At 41.1% G+C, this 18,722-nt stretch overlaps 1 long non-coding RNA gene across 1 annotated transcript in view; it reads left to right on the forward strand.

Moving 5' to 3' along the window:
- The window catches only part of LOC135278529 (uncharacterized), a 4,237-nt gene extending 2,623 nt beyond the window's left edge, over positions 1-1,614 (forward strand). The window contains exons 2-4 of the long non-coding RNA XR_010346005.1: positions 350-408; positions 501-618; positions 1,468-1,614. This is a non-coding gene — a long non-coding RNA (uncharacterized LOC135278529). The remainder of the gene's footprint in view (positions 1-349; positions 409-500; positions 619-1,467) is intronic.
- The last annotated feature ends 17,108 nt before the right edge of the window (positions 1,615-18,722 follow it).

The raw sequence follows: 18,722 nt of genomic DNA on the forward strand, positions 1-18,722 counted from the left end.
AGTGGAATGTATGCCCTTGAATGAAATGCACATGAAAGGGGACCGGAACAAGCACTCACAGAAAGTTTTACCTGGTGTGAAAGCCTCGAGTCCCATCCCCTTTCACAGATGATGCTCAGACTTTCATTAATTAAAACACACACCAGGAGTGGGACTTCGGATGCCAGGTCTCATGGTCTTTCTCTTTGACTTGGCCAGGGATGCCAATGCATTTACAGAGCTGGAGTCAGATTGCTCAGGAATGCAAAGGACTGGAACTGAAAGGCATCAAGGCAGTTTATGCTTTTATTTATTTTCTGGTGGCCTTAATAAAGAAGTTCTGCCATACCTCTCTTTTTTTCCTTGCCAGATAGATCTCTTCCCTCTCCCTTGGATGTCAATTATTTCTGCAAGAAATTTCCAAGAGAGGTAAGGCAGCAGTTGTTGTGGGGCATGGTATTCTTCCCAAAATGACGCCATCCTATGCTGCTTCTGAAACCATGTTCTTTGATTTGCTCTAGCTGTGGCATCCTCCCTGCTGTATCCTGTTGGCCACACAGATTTTGACCCTATTGAGATGAAGAGAAATGTGAATTACAAGATGCCTCCATTTTGATAGTAGCTGGTGTCTTCAGTGATGTGAGTTTTCTCCCACCTGTAGTAGATGAGAAGAATGATTTTTATATTATGCTTTTTATGCTGAACTTTGCTGCCATAATGGCTGTAAATAAACCCCATGGGTTTTTTATCAGTTTGCACAGACTGATGTGTCACACACACACACCATTGTAATCTTCCAAAATACATCCTGGTAGCAAATTTCTTGGACTAGCATTCTGGTATGTTTTGCTCTTTAGTGAAAAGACCTGGTTAATTTTTATTTAACTTTGCTACACTAACTTGGGTTGAAATAAAGTTCAGTCTTAACTTACGTATGTGATTTGTGGTGACTTATGAATTACATTAGAGAAATATTTCCAAAAGTCCTGAGTATGGTATTTTCTAAATAGTCTTAAATATTTTGAAGGGAAACTTCAAAGTTTAAGTTGGGTGCTTGATTTCAAAGTGGAAAATTAACATCTCTTACAGATAGCAGCTGTTGACAGAAAATACTATGTGCTTGCTTTCTTCTTCTGTTATTCCCAGACTTGCATCATGTAAAAATTATCATTTTTTTTTTCTCTTTGGAGCAAAAGTAGATGTACTTGACACTTGGTTTAAGCAGGGACTTCACATCTCTAATTTATATACCTAAAACAGTCACAGACTTCAGGGGAACTACTGGGGGCAAAGACCCTCTCCCCTGACACACTGAATACATAAGAACCCAGAAGCCTTCTCTGTCATAGCTATAGGGCTCTGTTCCTAAACTGGATTTCCAGAGAACAGTAGGCAGTGGCCCATGCTTTCATCTTTTCAAAGCCAGGCTTTTGGGGTTATTGTGCTTTTAGTCACAATCCTTTTCCTCTGCTCTTTCCATCCCTGCAGATTCCTCAGTTTACCAAAGTCTGATTGCAGAGGCTTGTGGTACAGAGGTCAATACTACAAGATCCAAATCACATCTTGCCATTAAAGGAAGAGGTCCTGGTGCAGAAGACAGGATAAAAGTCTTTGAAATCCTAGGGAACAAAATAAATATACAAGCTAAATAGATTTCAGTAAGATTAATTTTATAAAAAAGAGAAATTTCAAATGGTTTTTTTTTGTCTGTGCTTGTATTAAAAATATATCTCTACACAACTGATGTTTTATGGGGGATGTTTTGCATGTTTTGTTGTGATATATACTGGTATCCTTATAACCATCAGAAATCAAGTTACATGCACAGTATCTTTATTATTAAGAACTGAAATAAGTGAACACCTGCCCTTTTGTCATTGAGATTGCTGTCAGAAACAGAGCTTCAGCTGCCTCCCCTCTCTGGGGCACAGAATTTGTCTTTTGTGCAAGTCATCGTGCTTGCTGAATTCTCTGCACAGTCTGAATTTCTGCCACTGTTGCATTTCAAATGGTAGAACAGAGATTCTGGCACTCACCAAAGCCACCTGGGTGTGGATGGGATGTACCACCACAGGAAAATAAAGTTCTTTCCAAGGGCCTTCCAGAAAGGCAAAGGCTACAGGTGGGCTGGGTTGTTTTTGTTGGGCAGCAGGCTGTGCTAATTGTTTGGACGGATCTGAGCACACAGATCCCTTTTGAGGTACAAGTGCTGCACAAACAGATGAACAAGAGCAGTACTGGCAGTTTGCAATGACATTGCTACTCCTGCTGAACGTTGTTGAAAAATCCACCCTGAAACTTCTGACGTGGAAGTCTGTAAGCTCCCACTTCTGAAGGCAGACCTGGCATCCCAGTGCACTGTTCCTGGAGTGCAGATTGACTACTCACTTCATCACTGGCAGTGTCAGTGGAGGAGTAGGACAGGAGTGGAAGATTTCAGGAAGTGGTTGATTTTGAGGGAAGACTTTCAGGTGGTCATTGTTAGACCCACAAGTCTGGACATCTGGATTCCCACCAGATCAATCACTGGCACGCAGTGATTGTACTTACACCAGCTTGCACACTTTAGTTTAGCACCTGGGAACCCTCCAAAGCTCCCAAGTGCCTTGTTGTTCTCTGAGGAAACCCTTGCCCTGGAAACCAAGGAGATGTGAGGCACTGGAAGGAGCTGGGAGGGCAAGACATTAAAAAGTTGTCTTGAATCTAATAATATAGATGTAACAATCTTGACCCAGGTACATCCTTTAATATCTCTGTGCTTCAGTTAACAAATGCTAAAAAGGGTTTTCATTAGTGCAGTCCAAGCCTCCCCCAGTTTGTGGTTCCTCAGCCCTGCTGAGCACATCTGCCACAGCTTCACACCCAGCTGGGTATTTCTGAATGTTTACTATCACAATTGTGATGCCAGTGGCTACTGCAACTCTGTGACTGGGTCCTGAGGTGTCACAGGCATCCTGATTGCCAGTGAGATGCCCTGGTTAATCCATGCTTGCCTAGTGCTTTGAGATTCCTCCAGGACTACTGACTGGTTCTATTTACACTCACAGCTATATTGTGAGGTATTGTTTCTGTGCCTGAGTGTATAAAACCCAGAAATTTTACTGTAACAAAGAGTCATAACACCATTAAATATTCAGACTTTGGCCCTGTTTACCCAAAACTCTAATGGGGGTGGACTGGGTGCTGCCACATAGTACCCTAAATGAGTGATCCTGAGAGGACTGAAAGGCAAGTTGTTCCTTCTCTCACAGTCCACAAAATGGCAATAGAATAAATGACATAAAAAAAGTCATTTAATGCAATGCTGTGCAATCAAGATGACATGAATAAAGTTTGTAGAAAACCAGTAGCTTCTGAAATATCAAAATATAAGGTATTTCTTCTGAAAGAGTTATTAAAATAACTTGGGGGGGAGGCAGAACTCAGAACTGTTAAAAGAAGCAGCTAAGCTTGGGGAAATTGCAATCTAAAAGCAAGGTGGATTAAGCAAATCCTTCTGTACAGAACCATGCTACAACTAGGAACCCTCTAACCATCACTTGGAAAAGCTTACGCTCTGGGACTCGATTTTCAGGCATATAATACGAGCTTTAGTGATTGTGCCTGCACTGTACTCCCAATTAAGGGATACTCTCTTGTGCTTAAGTCCATTTCTGTTCAGGAAAGCATTTAAGCATTTCTTAAACCATATTCTTAAGTACTTCTCTTGAAAGGGAATGCCTTCCTGTTGTGGGATATGTGTCTGCATTTGCCAGTCAGTTTGGCTGAGTTTTCCCAGCTTGGTGCACACAGGACTCATTGCAAAACTAAGAGGAGGACACACTGGTGGCAAGTGACACTGCTGATTTCTTGAAAGTCACAGTCAGGCTTTGTGAGTGTTACATTGTGCTTGGTTTCTCAAGGCAACATTTTAAGACACATGGGGGAAAGGGCAAGCTTTAGAGCAACAGCAACTAAGTGGATTGCAGTGGCTAGAGTACATTTTTGTACTGAAGAAATATATAATCCATAGGTTTTGTGTGACTCTCATAAGCCTCAAGAGAGCACTATCAGTTTTTAAGGGAGAGAGGAGTTGCAAAATTTTTTTAAATCCCTTTCAAGCAAAATCTGCTGACAGAGAATTTTGTTCTCCATCAGTCTAAGTGCTCTGGGGACAGAAATATTTCCTGTAGTGCTCCATTTCAACTGTCCCAGGATTGTCTTCTCCCTTTGGATGTGGCAGAGAGGACTCTCTGGATGTCCCATCCTTCATGTGGAAATAATGATGTGAAATAAATTGTGGTGTTAGCTTTGACCACCAAGATGCTTCTTCATTAACAATTTTGGGGGCATATGTGTAAAAAATAAAAGGACAGGTGAGTTAAGAACTTATGATTTCCACTTGGTTTTCTCCATCTTTCTAAGACAACACAGAGCACTGTTTGACCTGGCTGCTTGTAGTCTAAGGCTGAGCTTAAACAGTACAGTTGTGTTCTGCTGCAGAGGGGAAGAAGGTGATCTCTCTTGATCTCTCTGTGGAGATTGTGTATCATTGCTTTCTCAGTAACCAGACTTAGCACCACTGTGAAACAGTGAATGTGCTGCTTCTCCCCTTCACCAAATTGTATTCTTAAACTCAAGACCTCATCATTCAAATTAGTTTGCTGAGAGAAGAAAACACAAACACAAAACATAGAGACAGGGCTTCATGAGATTAAACCAGGTAATCTTTAACTTTATGTAGTCAGTGAAGGTCAAGCATTATTCCTTTAACTGGTGTTGACCCTCACTAGCTGGTGAGGGTGATTTTGGTGAAATCCAGAAGTGGGTCTAGCTACCCAGATAAACAAGCCATCTGTCTTGTTTCCACCAGCTCCAACTGCAAAATAGCAAACTGAGGTTGGTGTAGCATTGTAAAAATACCACTTCTTTTTTTTCTTTTTTTTCTTTTTTTTTGTCAGGGATTATATAAATTTGATATCAGATAATTGGGGTGGGGGCAGAATTATGAGAAAGAAAAGAATGCCTTTCCTTTGCTCTGCTTCTCAGCAAAGTGGGAAGTTGTGTCTAGCTCTCTCTGGTTCAAATCTGGCCCAGGCAGTAGAAACCAAAAAGAAGTCATCACTAAAAGGCTGGCAGAGCTCTGTGTGTCACTAGCCAGCTCTTTCAGCCCATCATCTAGTTCACATAATAAAAATATCCTTATATTTGGCTCCGAGTGACATTGCCTTGGAATACAAGCAGATCATCTATGGTCTGCTTTGTCAGGAAGGATATGCCAGCCATTCACAGCTGGAAGTTGTTCCCCTGCACCTTTTCAGAGATTTCCACAGTGTCAGATGGGAAGAGTGAGGAAATCAACAGTAGCTCTATTTCTGTTGTACCAGAGGATGAAGAGGAGACTATCGTTTTCTTGGATATCAACAAGCTCATTCATGAGCCTTGTATTAAAGATTAAAAAAGCGGGTGTGAAGGTGGATATCATTAATTCTAAAAAATGGTGATGAAATAGAACAAAGCAATATTTGGTGTCAGAGCCCAGTCATGAGAATTGATTTTTTTTTTTTCCTTAGGCTCAAGTTGCCTGGGTGATTTTCAGGTACCTATTGCTCACAAGATCTTCCTGTCTGCCCAATGCCTCCTATTCATTTACATCATTTATTTAGATATAAATAAGCATCCCAAAAATTCTAGAGCTGAGAAATAACACTGGAGAAAAATGAGGAAGGGTTTCCATTTTAACTTAATTTTGTTACAGCTCTTCAGCAGACAGTTCATTGCTGATATAAAGGGACAGTCCTGGTGGACCCAACAACTGCTCACACAAGCTGTGAATTTGGTCCACTACTATTTTACCTATGATAAATCTGGGAAACAAGCAAAATTAATATAATCCTTTTGCTGAGAAAATAATTTTTTTCACATTAAATATATTCTAGTTACAAAAGATTGCAAAACTGTTCAAAATAATAAAAACTTAGGATTTCTGTGCTGCTTGTTTCAAGAATAGCTATGATGATGATTAAAAAATAACCAGGATAAAAGGAAATTTATTTATTGCTTTTTGGGGTTTCAGACCTGAATGGATTTTAAGTGCCAAGTGACAAATCTTTTAAAATCAGGTTAAAAATGGAAAATCTGTCTTTTTTAAGCCACCATGGCACTACTGTAACATCCAGACTTTTTCACAGCCTCAGGTCCACTGCCAAGGACTCCCAGTGACAGACACCCAGACTAAAACTAGGGCAGTGACCTGAGTTATTTTGGAAGTTACAGCTCAACATACAAGATTTTATGCAGTAGCTCTGATGACAAAAATGAATTTACCACATGGAATCTCACAACATATTGTGCGGTAACTCAGAAAATAACTTGGGTTACCATTGCAAATATATATATATGTGTGTGTGTGTGTATAATATATATATATAAAATACACATTAACAGCATTTATAGACACTGATCTATTAAGTCATTTTCCTGCACTACCTTCAGACCTTTTGTCTGAAGCAGAAAAACCATCATTAAAGCTATGGTTTGCCAGACAATTACTTTGTCAAATCTCAAGAAATTGCATAATAAATTGTATACATGCATCAAACATGAACAGCAGAGGGGTATAACAAGCTGTGTATTTCCAGTCCACTTGTTCTTTCATCTAAACAGTAGCTGTTGTTTTGAAGAGTAATCCTATGTTCTTTTCAAGGCACAAAATGTACATATACATTTATCTATCAAACTAAGTAGAAATAATTGAAACACTTAATATGCACAGTAATAAAGAAATGCATGAACAACTTCATTATTAATGTCTATTGATTATTTATGTTTTCAAATAGGCAAATGTAGCTACTAATATTTTATCAAGTTAGTCTATATGTGCATTTTGGCTTTACCTGTTTATTGGCAAGTTTACTATCCACATTATGGGTATTTTTATTGCTGTACACTCATTTGCTATGCGCATAACTGAGGTCAGTTTACGAACTGACTAGTGTTTACTCAATTTGATTACTATGTAACATTGCTGAGACTATTCTCCCTTTGGAAAATTAACTGTACAAGGAAGCCCAGTAAATCTTTACTTAAAAATTCCAAACTTTAGATTGATTTCAGCAGTGGGTCTGTATTGATCTAAAAAGCTTTGCGTTCCTAACTAAAAACTAATCTTTATTTCACCCTTTAGTGACTGCAGCCATAAATATGTTCACTCATACTGGAGTTTAGTGGATTAATGGTTATTGGAGATTGTGGCTTCCAACTGGGGTTGGTAAACCTTAACCTTTGGAGGACAACATGAAGGCATTTACCCCTTGTCATCTGTAATAGCTGGGTCCCCTCCTGGCAGTTACCTGGGTGTTAAAGAGGAGGCAGAGCAGGGGATAGGAATTAAAGTACAGGTGCCTCACTTTATCTATCCAATCACTCGTTATACTGACGACTGTATCCTGATGCAAAGGCATGGAAATGAAACAATTTGTTTCCTCTGTGATAACAGAACTCTGAAATTTCCAAGCACTAGAATTAGTTGTTCCTCAAAATTAATGGACAGAAGTCTTGTGTCTCCTTTCATTTCACCATATTTGTGGGAGATGTTTTATGTGACTCAGGACAGATCTTTCTCACTGTCTCTGTCAGATTTTCAAAGGCAGCTGGTAGGAGACATTGCCTTACATTCCACTGCAGTGGCTTACTAGTTACTATCCCAAACATAATTACACTAATTGTTATAAAAACTGTAATTGCAATAATGTCTTGCAGTAGGGTTTATTCCAGAATGTCATGTTCTGAAATGGATGTCAATTAGCACTTTAGTTATGAACAAGCCATCCCTACAAAACTTTAATTCACTCAAGTCAGCTTAAGCAACTCAAGAAAGCAATGTGAGGGTAGAAATTATTCCCACATGTAAGGACTGAAAGATCTGCCCTAACTTTTCATTAAAGAGAATAATGATTATTGAGAACATAAAAAAATTATTTCATTAGCAATACAGAGAAGGTTTCATTGGAACACGAAATATACAAAATGGTAGATGTCAAGTGATTATATTAACAGACACAATTCAATATCCATTGTTCCAGAAAATATACTGAGCTTAAAAGAGAGATTTCTTCTGCAAGAAATATTGACTTGGGCTTGCCTAAATTTAAGGGAGAGATTTATTTTTCATAAGCAGGTACCATCTTGTGACAGTCATTTCTATAATTATTCCCATTTGAGAGCATAAGGGATACTTGTGTCAAAAAGGGTGCCTGGTTTTTGGAAACTGATTTTAAAAGCTTTCTTTCTATTTCTATTAATTCTTCTATTTTTGCAAATCAAATTCCCAGGAAGGGAGATAGCTTTTGTAATAACATAGAATTGCAGTTGCTGGCAGCTGTTGCAAATGATTCCAGGCAATTTACGTCCCTTGAGACATTTTCCCAACATCAAGGTAATCAGGGCCAGTGGGATATAATCTGGGAACAGTTTTAACAACAGTTTTCCCATCCTGGACCAAAAAACACACTCCCAGTGGAGATGGAGGCTGCCTGTTGTGCCTTGACCTACACTCCTAACACTTAGCTGCAGATTTTGCATCTGTTTTGTTTATTAAGCTAAGAGTGATGATTCAAATATTTAAACAAAGGTAACAACACTGTGGGAATACCAGACATCTGCTAACCAAAATGTTGCCCTTATTCTAACAATTCATTTGTTTTACCTTTTCCATCTTCCTTCAGTGTTCTCTGATCTATCTCACAGCTTCAGATTGCTTCAGATTTTACTCAAGAAGGTCAAAATGCCCAGGGGTGCATGGGATGTGGCCTCACTGTTTGAGGTCCTCATACCAGATGGAAACAGGATTTATAGGGGTCTTTTAAAAGCTTTGGCTATCAGCAGCAACCATTGGGGCTTTGTGAAGATAATCTCCATTTTAATAACAAAACATTGGCTTTCTAAAGTGTGTAGGTTTCTAGAAACTTTCATGATCTGGACTGAAGTTTGTTATCCCTTAGTTGGCCGAACAAGCCTTAAACTGGAGACAATGGAAAGAGCAGAGGGTCCTTCTGCTGCAGGAGGCTGAGGGGAAAAAAATCCGTCTCTTTGCCCCCTTCAAGCATGCAAGGACAGTGTACACAAAATTATGGCAGTTGAGATTATCCTAAAAACATTAGCTCATTAATGGTCCCTAAAAGCTTTGTGCCATATGAATAAAGTCACAGTAATTGCAGGTATTTTCTGATTGCCCTTGGGGTGGAAACAAGAAGCAATGGCCAAATGCTAAAGCTGATCTCTCTGGTTTACATTGAAAGCCTCCTCAGAAGGCACGTGTGTTTGATGCCACATAGACAACAGCAGCAAGGAGAATGAAATTGGTCTTTTTGGCCCAGCATGAAGCAAGAAAAGCGTGGAGTGCTGTGCATCAGCTAGAAGAGATTGTCCCTCCCTTCAGCACCAGCTGTAGAGATTTTCCAGCATGTGGGAAATACCTTCATCTGCCTGCCTGGGAGGAACAGAAGGAAAATGGGTGTGCCTCTTGACTGCCTATTCCTCTGGTAGTGCATACCCAGTGGTTGTGTGAGCCACTGCTGTAGAGTCGGTGTTGACAGGAGAAGCAGTGCCCCAGGGAGCAGTGGTGACAGGAGACCACCAAGCTCGTTTCTGCTGAATCTGTTTCGCGAAACAGATGCAGGACAAGGAGACCAGCTCTGAGTGCTACCAGGCTATTGGGGTGAACAAGTCTGGTGCATCAGTGGGATGATGGCACAAAACAAGGGAAATGAGAGTACACACTTGATGTTTTCTGGCTGGGAAAGGACTATGTGGAATGGGCATGGGGGCTTTTTATGGAATGGAGGAGGTATCACAGGCATTGTTGGTGATGGGTAAAATATTTCTAGAAATTTCTGTTAAACCTATGGCAGCTCATCATTCCTGATCATCTAGCTGAGATCAAAGTAGGGCCACCTAGAGTAAGACTGCTGTTCTCCTCCAGGAGTGCCAGGCTGCTTAGAATATTACAGGAAAAAATCAAAGGAATTAAAAATGACCACATCATTTCACACAGCAGTAAATATGTCATAAGAATTTTTTATTACATGGACTTGATGCACATTGGGCAGTAAGAAAATAGATTTGATCAACAGGAATAACTGCCCTAGAGCTAATATGATCTACTGAGTCAGAAATCCTCTTTTTCATAATGCTTAAATACGGATTTACATGATGGACTATAACAACTCCAAATGCACCGTTTATATTTATCATGTAAATAATGATGAGCTTTCAAATTAGAATGCAGATCAAAATAGCACACTAGTTATTCAAATTGCTTCTTGGTTCAGAAACTCACTTTTTTGAATAGTTCACAAGTATCAACTGTTTTGACTGTGAGCATGCATTCCTGAGGCCCATGTGAGTAATGTGCACATGAAAGTGGTCCTGCTGAACTCAGTAGGTTTCCTCAGCTATATAAAGTTGCTTATGGCTGAATTTACCTGCAAGAGAGATGTCATAGTCAATAAGGACACTTTATTTTTCCTTGTCAACTTCCAAAGATTCTCTGAGCTGAGCACCAAGACCATGTTAGCACTCACTGTTTGCTGCCAGGGGAATAATTTCTGTGTCCTAAGCATATATGATCACTAGTATGCTATTTTTTTCTATCCTTTTCTTCTTCTGCAATTTAGTGCTTTAAGAAATGCGAGAAACTTTGCTAGGCTCCTCTTTATATGCATGCACCTTCAGAAATCCTGTGCTACCCTCTCAGCCTGCCTTAGCACCCCTGGGCTGCATACAAGCCCTTCAGCTTGCGTGTTCCTAGTGTAGGTCCTGTGTTTATGTCTTTAATAGTTAAGCAGTAAATTGTTCTCCAGACTGTCCAGCGTTGCTGGAAAATGGAAACATTTTCACCTTTGATACTAAGATCCCAGCCAGGGGTGGCTTCTGTATTTCTCCAATGCTAAAACTAGTCTTGTGCAAAAGGACAGTACAAAGGTCTTACAAGTCAAGTTATTTGAGTCCTCCCTCAGCCCTGAAAATCATTGCTGATTGCTGTAGTTTACAGCAGACAACAGGTTTTTTTTGGCTGTCTCTCAGTAGAAAGGTGAGGTCTAAAAATAATTGAGGTTCAGGGGATACTAGAAAGCTCAAAGGTTATTTGGCATTATCTTTTCCCAATCTGTACCCATCTCCCCCTAAACAGACAGAGTCCATCCCCTTCTACTTTCTCTGAGTTAATTATAACTTGCACTGAGTAGTGTCATGGAGAGAGACATAAAAAGCAGCAACACTAATAGTACTCAAGGGGAATTTAGCAGCTCTACAGCAGAACAAAAATCTCCCAGCAAAGAGTTGTGGCAATAAATGAGCCAGTTTGATACCAGTCAAAGTCCACATGCAGATAGATTTATTTGCTCTATATTGGCCATGCTTTTCCAATTTCACGAGATAGGGTTATTTCTGGAGGAAGGATTCCACGTTTAGTTTGAGAGGCAGCATGTCCCTGTAAAATAAAGTGTTCACTGGCCACTGCACCAACACAGGGACACTGGAGTTCAAATAAGCTTTTGCAAATCCCCAAGAGGGGAAGAAAAAAAAGACTTGGTGACTTCTTGGAAAGAAATATTTGAAATTACATTTCAGCACAGTTGAGGGAGAGTAGATGGGGGTGTCTTGCTGCCTCTGTGCCCTCTTGAGACAAATAAGAGACAGCCAGAAGCAGTCATGTTATGAGCAGAGCTGTGTGGGGGCTTCCCCAGCCTGGATGCTCCTGAGCCGTGTGCTCGATCTCAGATCAGGGGCAGAGGACAGCATGGAGGTGATGCAGGGAACAATACAAAACAGCCAACATTTAGCTGCTTGCTTCTGTTTAATCTGTTTTTTAGATGTTAGGCAAATTCTCAAGGTCACAAGTACCTTGCTCAAGTCAACAGCTAGAGGGGACAATGTTAAGGTGCTCAGAGCTGCAATCCAAACCAGCCTATCCCCTTCCTTCCCTTTCATTACTACTGGCTTATCCAAAGTGTTATACTCTTCCACCTGAAATTTGGCCGCAGTCCTTGCTTCCTTCTTCTTCTCCCTCTCTGGTGACCTCTCTTTGTCTATTCTCATCAAGCAGTTATCAGGCTTCTCATTAGTGGTCTGAGCAGCCTTTTGTTTTTCTGGCCTGTTCCCCCTTGTAGGAGGAAAATGGATATTTTTAATCAACAAAGTAGCAGAGATATAGCAAGAATTCACTGGGTTCATTTAACTATATTTTGCTGGTGAATTTTCCCTTGTGATAGCCAAATTCCTACTTGCAAAGTGTGCTGACAACCATGATCCTTGGTAAAATGTGAACAGAATGAAGTCAGTGTTGTGGACGCCATCCCAGTTCAGAATCCATACCTCAGAAATGTCTATTTCCTATGGAATATCTTCACATACTGGAGGGCTTGAATTCATGCTGTGAACTCATGCCTGTGACTTGGATCAGACAAAACTGACAAAAGCAAAAGTGTTTCTGAATCTGCACACAGCTGTCCTCAACACCAAAACAGCCTTTAAAATGTAATGCTTAAAGGTCTGAAAACATAAGAATTATCTCTAAGGTCTGGAATTTGTAGCTTATATTTGTTTTTTGAGCTGTCTGTTGCCTATGCAGTCTAAAGAAGCTGCAAACCTTTTCCTCTGACTAGGGCAAAGGCAGCAGAGAGCTGTGAGAGCCTTGGATCTGTGGGGAGCCTGACTTATTTTTTATTTGTTTCCCTTCTTTGCAAAAAGATAAAGATTTTCTGTTGGTACTTCTAGCCAATTTCTACAGCAGTGAAGACATCCAAATGGCTGCTCCAAGTCTTCCAGGCACTCCATAGACTTTTCTCCAGATGGAAAAGACCAATAAAGTGCTGAAAACTCTGATGGAGAGGAGAAAATGTAAGGAGGAAAAAAACTCCTAAATGCTGTTTAAACACAGAAAAGTAGAAGCATTTCCCATGATTTCCTGTCTCAGTGTTCAAGTCAAACTGAGTTTGTTGACTACCACTTGGTCTTTTTCTAAGGTTTATGAAAAATAAACAGTCCTCCTGTGAAATTACATTGAACAAGCACCAGATACAGAGCTCCCTTCCCCCATCACCTTTCTGCACTGTTTCAAAGACTTACTTAATGATTTACATTGTTCACAGAGTCACTCAAGCGGGCAAAGTGGAATTCCACCTGAATTCCCAGTAACATGGGGTACTTCCCATCTGAGCTGGAGTGTGAGCTCTTTGTCAGCTCTCCTAACTTGCCAAGAACTATATGGGAACTGCCGAGGTGACTATAGATTATAAGGGCAAAAAATCTGCTTTTGTTTTTGCAATGGCATAAAAAAACCTCCATAGAGAATGTCATTAGGACAGGGGACAAAGTGAACGTATGCACATCAACACATTATCCAGCCTCAATAGCACATGGTACATTGTCTCCATTATCAGACAAAAAAACCTCACAAGAGACAGAGATCAAAGGGTTAGCTTTTCAGTGATCTTGTCATGCGGCTTCTTAAATGATAATGTAAAGGTTTTAAAAAACATTTACCGTAATTTCTGCTAAGTGTCACAGCCTAGTGAACCATTAAAAGTGAAGCAGCTCACTGAACCGCACGGAAGTGAACAGATGGAATTCCACCCTCCCTCTGCTCCAGAGCCTCCTCGAACAATGCAAAGTCTTCTTTCAAATCTCCTCCTCTGAGCTCATTACCCAGGGCAAATATGTGGCAGGTTCTACTGCCACAAAGACTGGGGCTTGCTCTTCTTCATGGCCAGGCTGTGCGGTAGAATTTTTCAAAAATTAAAATAATAATTCAGTCTGGTTTCTGCACTTATGCAATTCTTTCTTTGTTCCTCATTTATATGGATGCTTTGAGAAAAGGAGGACATCCTGATGGGAGCTTTCCTGGGTCTCATGGATCACTGCCATCCTTGTTTTCTCCAGACTTATAAACAAAGGTATCCATTTTCTTTGGGAATAGTAGTTTGCACCTCCGCAGTTCTGAATTTTCTAGAGAGAGAAATGTAGCCCTGCTGTTGCACTAACCTCCTCCTTTTACATCCTCCTCTCTGCTTCCCTGCCTAGGTGACAAGTAATTCTGCACAGGTATGCATGATCTTGCACTCTCCCTGCTAATTTTTTAGATTGCTTTATGGGCTCATGGAAATTTGGATCATTATCTCAGGGCTGAAATTTCCACTGAGTTTTGTGGGTTTTGTGAGCACAGTGTGAGCCATCTCCTCAGGCCAGCTTACAGTAGAGGCTAGTAGGGGTCCTGCAAGCTCCAGTGAGGCATTTGAATCAGTGGTGCAGCAGCTGCAGGGAGAGTAGGCTCTGAGGAGAGGTGGGGGATGCTCAATGCTTGATAGGTGCCAAAGGGCTTAGGGGGAGAAGATTCATGCAGTAAACTCTAGTTCCATGCTGTGCCATCCTCTCTCTCCAAGGAGATGGGTGAAGGATATCACACAAAGGAATAATCTTTGCTCATATTTCTCACCCCAACACCAAACTAAAAGGTCCTCATCTACTTGGGGACTTGGTAAGCTTAATTTGTGCTTGGTTCATTATTACAATGTGTAACTGGACAAAATCAACTACTTTTCATCTTTATCTTTGAAACAACATGGCAGTCTTTTGTTCTGAAATCACTTGGAGAGCATGGAGGCCAGAATTTGTAAGTGACGAAAAAACCCTACAATTAAATTCGGGGTTTTTTAGATTCTGAGTCTGTTTGATAGGTATCAGTGCAGCAGAGGAAAAATCACCATTTTGTCCTCAGCTTAAGCATTATGTAAAATCAGAAGGGTTCCCTTGGAGCTTGGGTGCTAGCCACGAGGCCTGCTTTGAAATCTGGGATATAATATGCGCCTTGGAATCTTGAGCTCTCCACTTTGCAAGTTTGAACTGAAAGAAGTAATTCCAACCTTTCTGGATACTGGAGAAGGTTTAACTTCAGGGTGTGGCTGGCTGGTGATGTGGGCTGAGAAATACATGACTGTGGGGAAGGAAGACAGAAGGCTCTGGTACCTCCTTCCCAGGGAGAAGCAGCAGCCCCTGTCACAGGCTGTGTACAGAAGGAGGAGATGCTGGCAGCTGAACAGCACATCCCTACAGGGGCACAAAGTGCTGCTTAGCCAGGCACGACCAGCCTGGGCTCTGCCTGGCCACGCTCTCTGCTGACTGCAGCATGCCCTCACCAAGGGCACTCTGTTTCTCCTCAGGAAGAGTCAAAGTACCTCCCTCAGCACATTCCCCTTCACCCACTACACAGCCTTCTGTTTTCATGTCCATCTGCTGTCTGTCCATTTCTCTGCTGGGTCTCTTACAAGACAACATCTTCCTGCTCCTTCCCAGAGTAACACTTAGCCATATGACTCTGACCCTCCCACCACTAGTCAAGCAGAAGGAAAAGGGACTTTTCTGTGAGAAACTGTGGTGCTCAGGAGAAGATCCAGTTTGCTCAGATATGGCAGCTGAAAGCTTAGGTAAACTGGGAAGGGCTGACTTGGCTTACTGGGAAAAGTTACAGCACCCATCACCTGGATGCAGTGGCCATCTGAAGAGAGGAACAGTACCTGGCTGTGTCTCTGTGAAAGGAAATGTGTGTGCTTGAACCACATCTCTGACCATTTAACCATTTGGAGTAATTTGTATGGATCAAGATACACTTCTTCCTCTTGGCTCTTCCATGTTGTCACGGCAAGTGAGAATAGCCACCTTATCACCAGGGTGGACCCTGTGCCAACTCTTATGCATCCACTTTTAAGTGGTCTTGAGCACCACAAGAGTGGGATCATACCCTTCTGTATGAAAGTAGTAAACCTGGTTTCCCACTGCCAGCAGCTTCATTAAGAATGTACTCCCTGAATAGCCCCAGCTCATGTCCTCTCTCTGCCACAGCCATGGGAGCTACTCTCAGAATGGAAGGCTGAGCACTGGTCCTTTTATTTGTGGAAATAGATACAAATGAGTGCTCCATGTTTCACTATCCTATTTCTTTTTCTTCTTCTTCTTCTTCTTTGCCATTTACATTGCATGCATTCAGTTGAACAACTTGGCTTCAGTCTTGATTGAAATATTTAATGGATATTATTCATTGTTGGTATTCTCCTGATGTTGTTCTCATTCATTTTAAAACTGCCAAACCTTCCCATTTTTCAAGGATGCCTGGCCTTTTAAATAAGGAAAGCATTTTGATACCTTTATTACATTTTTTGAGGCCACATTAGCTTGTTTTTGCTATCATTTTGGCTTGATTTTAATAAACTGAATAGAAAGAGCAGTCTCTCCATTTCTTAAATACTGCATGCTTTTCCATTATTGTCCACAAACAGTTGATTCCAATCAACTTTCTACAACTCATTCTGTCCTCAGAATTATTGTACTTTTATAACCATTCACAAATATTTTCAGAAGTGCTTCCAATGTGATGATATTATAACCTAGCCCTAAGGGTTTATTATCTTCCACATTATTCATTTCACCTAGTCTCATTTCCTTGGACTAAGTCCAAAATAGCCCCTGGTCTTGTTGATTGCTCCTCAAACCGAAAAAAAAACCCACTCAGAAGCACGCATCCATCCTTAATGACTCCACTACTGCTATGCCCATCAATGTCAGTATAATTGAAATTCCACTGTAGTCACTGCCTCTGCCTTTTTGCAGCTTACCCCTTATCTATGTAAGTGTTTCCTGATCTACTACTTTGTTTTAGCCACTTCTCACATGCATGCCAGTTTTCTTTTTGGATTGTTTCATACCTTGAAGAGGTCCTTATTCATGCTTCACATTTTTCAATTATTTGACAAGCTGAATGGAAAAGAAATAGCGTTATAAGGAGCACTTTACCTATTTTTGGATTTCCCCACAATGTGGGCATATCTCAGAGAATTTGCCGATGATGGTTACTCAGGAGTAAAAGAAAGTGGTGAATGTAAACAGAGGGAAAACACCTCCATATTTAAGTCACATATATTCTTTTCGACAGGCAGGTTTTTTTTTTGACAATTCTGGTGGTAAAATAAAGCAGAACATTTAGGATGCTTCAAATAATACAACCCTCCTCCTGGTGAGCAAACCATGAGGGGGCTTCCTGACCCTAGCAGTGTTGCAGTGCCAGCAGAGAGAAACCACTCTTCCATTGCTTAGGCATACACTCAGCCTTCGAGAGCCTAATTTGGCTTTTTATATAAGCAGATCTTCCTTAAACAGAATTTCAAGGTAGCAATCAGCCCTTTACACTGTAATTCTGAGAAAGAGACAGCCTTTCCCCTCATTTATTAAAAAAGAGAAAGTTTTACTCTTATATTGCATGCTGAGATCTTGGATTATTGAGGTGGGTGGGTAGAATAGTTTACTTCCAAAACTGCATAATCCCACTGTTGATATTGCTAAACTGTGTGCGATTTTCAATGGAGCCTGGTGCTGTTGAGACTCAGTGAAACGAAACCCTCACAGGTCTCAAGGTCCCCTGAGCATTGGCTTTACTGGGGGGGGGGGCTAAAGGGCCTGTTGCTTGAAACGGTTGAGGATGCAGGTAAAATAAATACCAAATAAAGCTTAAGGGCTTGAGAACCCTTGCTAGGTGATGCTGCCTGTGAGCAGAAGGACTGTGGTGTATTACTAAGATGCCCAGCTGACTGCCGTGCTGACATCCAAACACACCCAGCCCGCAGCCACAGGAGGAGCTCATCCGTGTTTCCAAACAAGGAACCTGCTTCCTCAAGGGGCCAAGTCTGCTGAGCCCCTCACCCAGTCCCTCCCATGGGGAGCCAGCAGTGTCTTGCAGGGCCAAGCTGACACAGATAATGGCATTCCTTTTGTCCGGGTACCCCTACTCACACAGGGATGCTGCACCTGGCAGGTGTTCCCAGTGAGCAGCTCACACCAGGGTGCTGCCTTCTCACTATCTCAGTGCCTCGGGAAGTTGTTAGTGGAAGGATTACAATGTCCCTTCATTTTTTCATACACCTCCCAGTGTAATATTGTGCCTAACCTCACATTTGGGCATCGCCCATTCTGCAGTGCATGTCTAGTGTTTATTTCAGTATCTGTCAGAGACCCAGGGTTAAAACTATTGGAGGTCCAGATGACATCTGGCTTCTCAGCTCCTCCAGAATATTGGCTGCAGTGTTTATCAGTGCATTATTCATCAAAACTGATGATGCAAAGTACAACATGCTGTCTGCAGCTCAGCGTAAGAGTGGAAAGAAGTTGGCAGAAATGCCTAGTGTTCTGTGAGCAGCATGTAATCAATAGTCTGGGTGCTTGTTCACTTTATGTTGATGACTATTCCCTCTGGTACGTCTTTGTATATTTTTGGGTTCTCTGTATTACCAGCTGTGCGATTTTTCTCTCTCTTTTCTTGATACCAGCTTTGATAGAACAGAAGGGGCAACCTTTTGTGCAGTAGGTGTCAAATCAAATAAACTATTTGCACAAAGACTGGAAATGAGAGTCAGAGAGAAAAAGATTTAGTTGAGATTTTCCATGACAGACTGATATTTTTTCCTTCTTACCTTTTACTATTTTTTTTTAAGGAAAAGGGGAGAGATTAAATGTAATAGAGCTAAAGACTGTTTTAACTGTCATTAAAATTTTGAACTGGATTCTGCTTTTCAGGTAAGACTCTAGAGTCTTCACTGAAGTTACTCCCATTTACACCAGTGTAACAGAGCAGAGTGTGAATGCTTATCTTTAATGCAAGAACTTGCAAAACAATAATCAGATTCTCAGCTGGGGTAAGTTGGCAAGTTTCCATTAAAGTC

This window comes from Passer domesticus, chromosome 1 (genome assembly GCF_036417665.1).
Source record: "Passer domesticus isolate bPasDom1 chromosome 1, bPasDom1.hap1, whole genome shotgun sequence".
NCBI lineage: Eukaryota > Metazoa > Chordata > Aves > Passeriformes > Passeridae > Passer > Passer domesticus.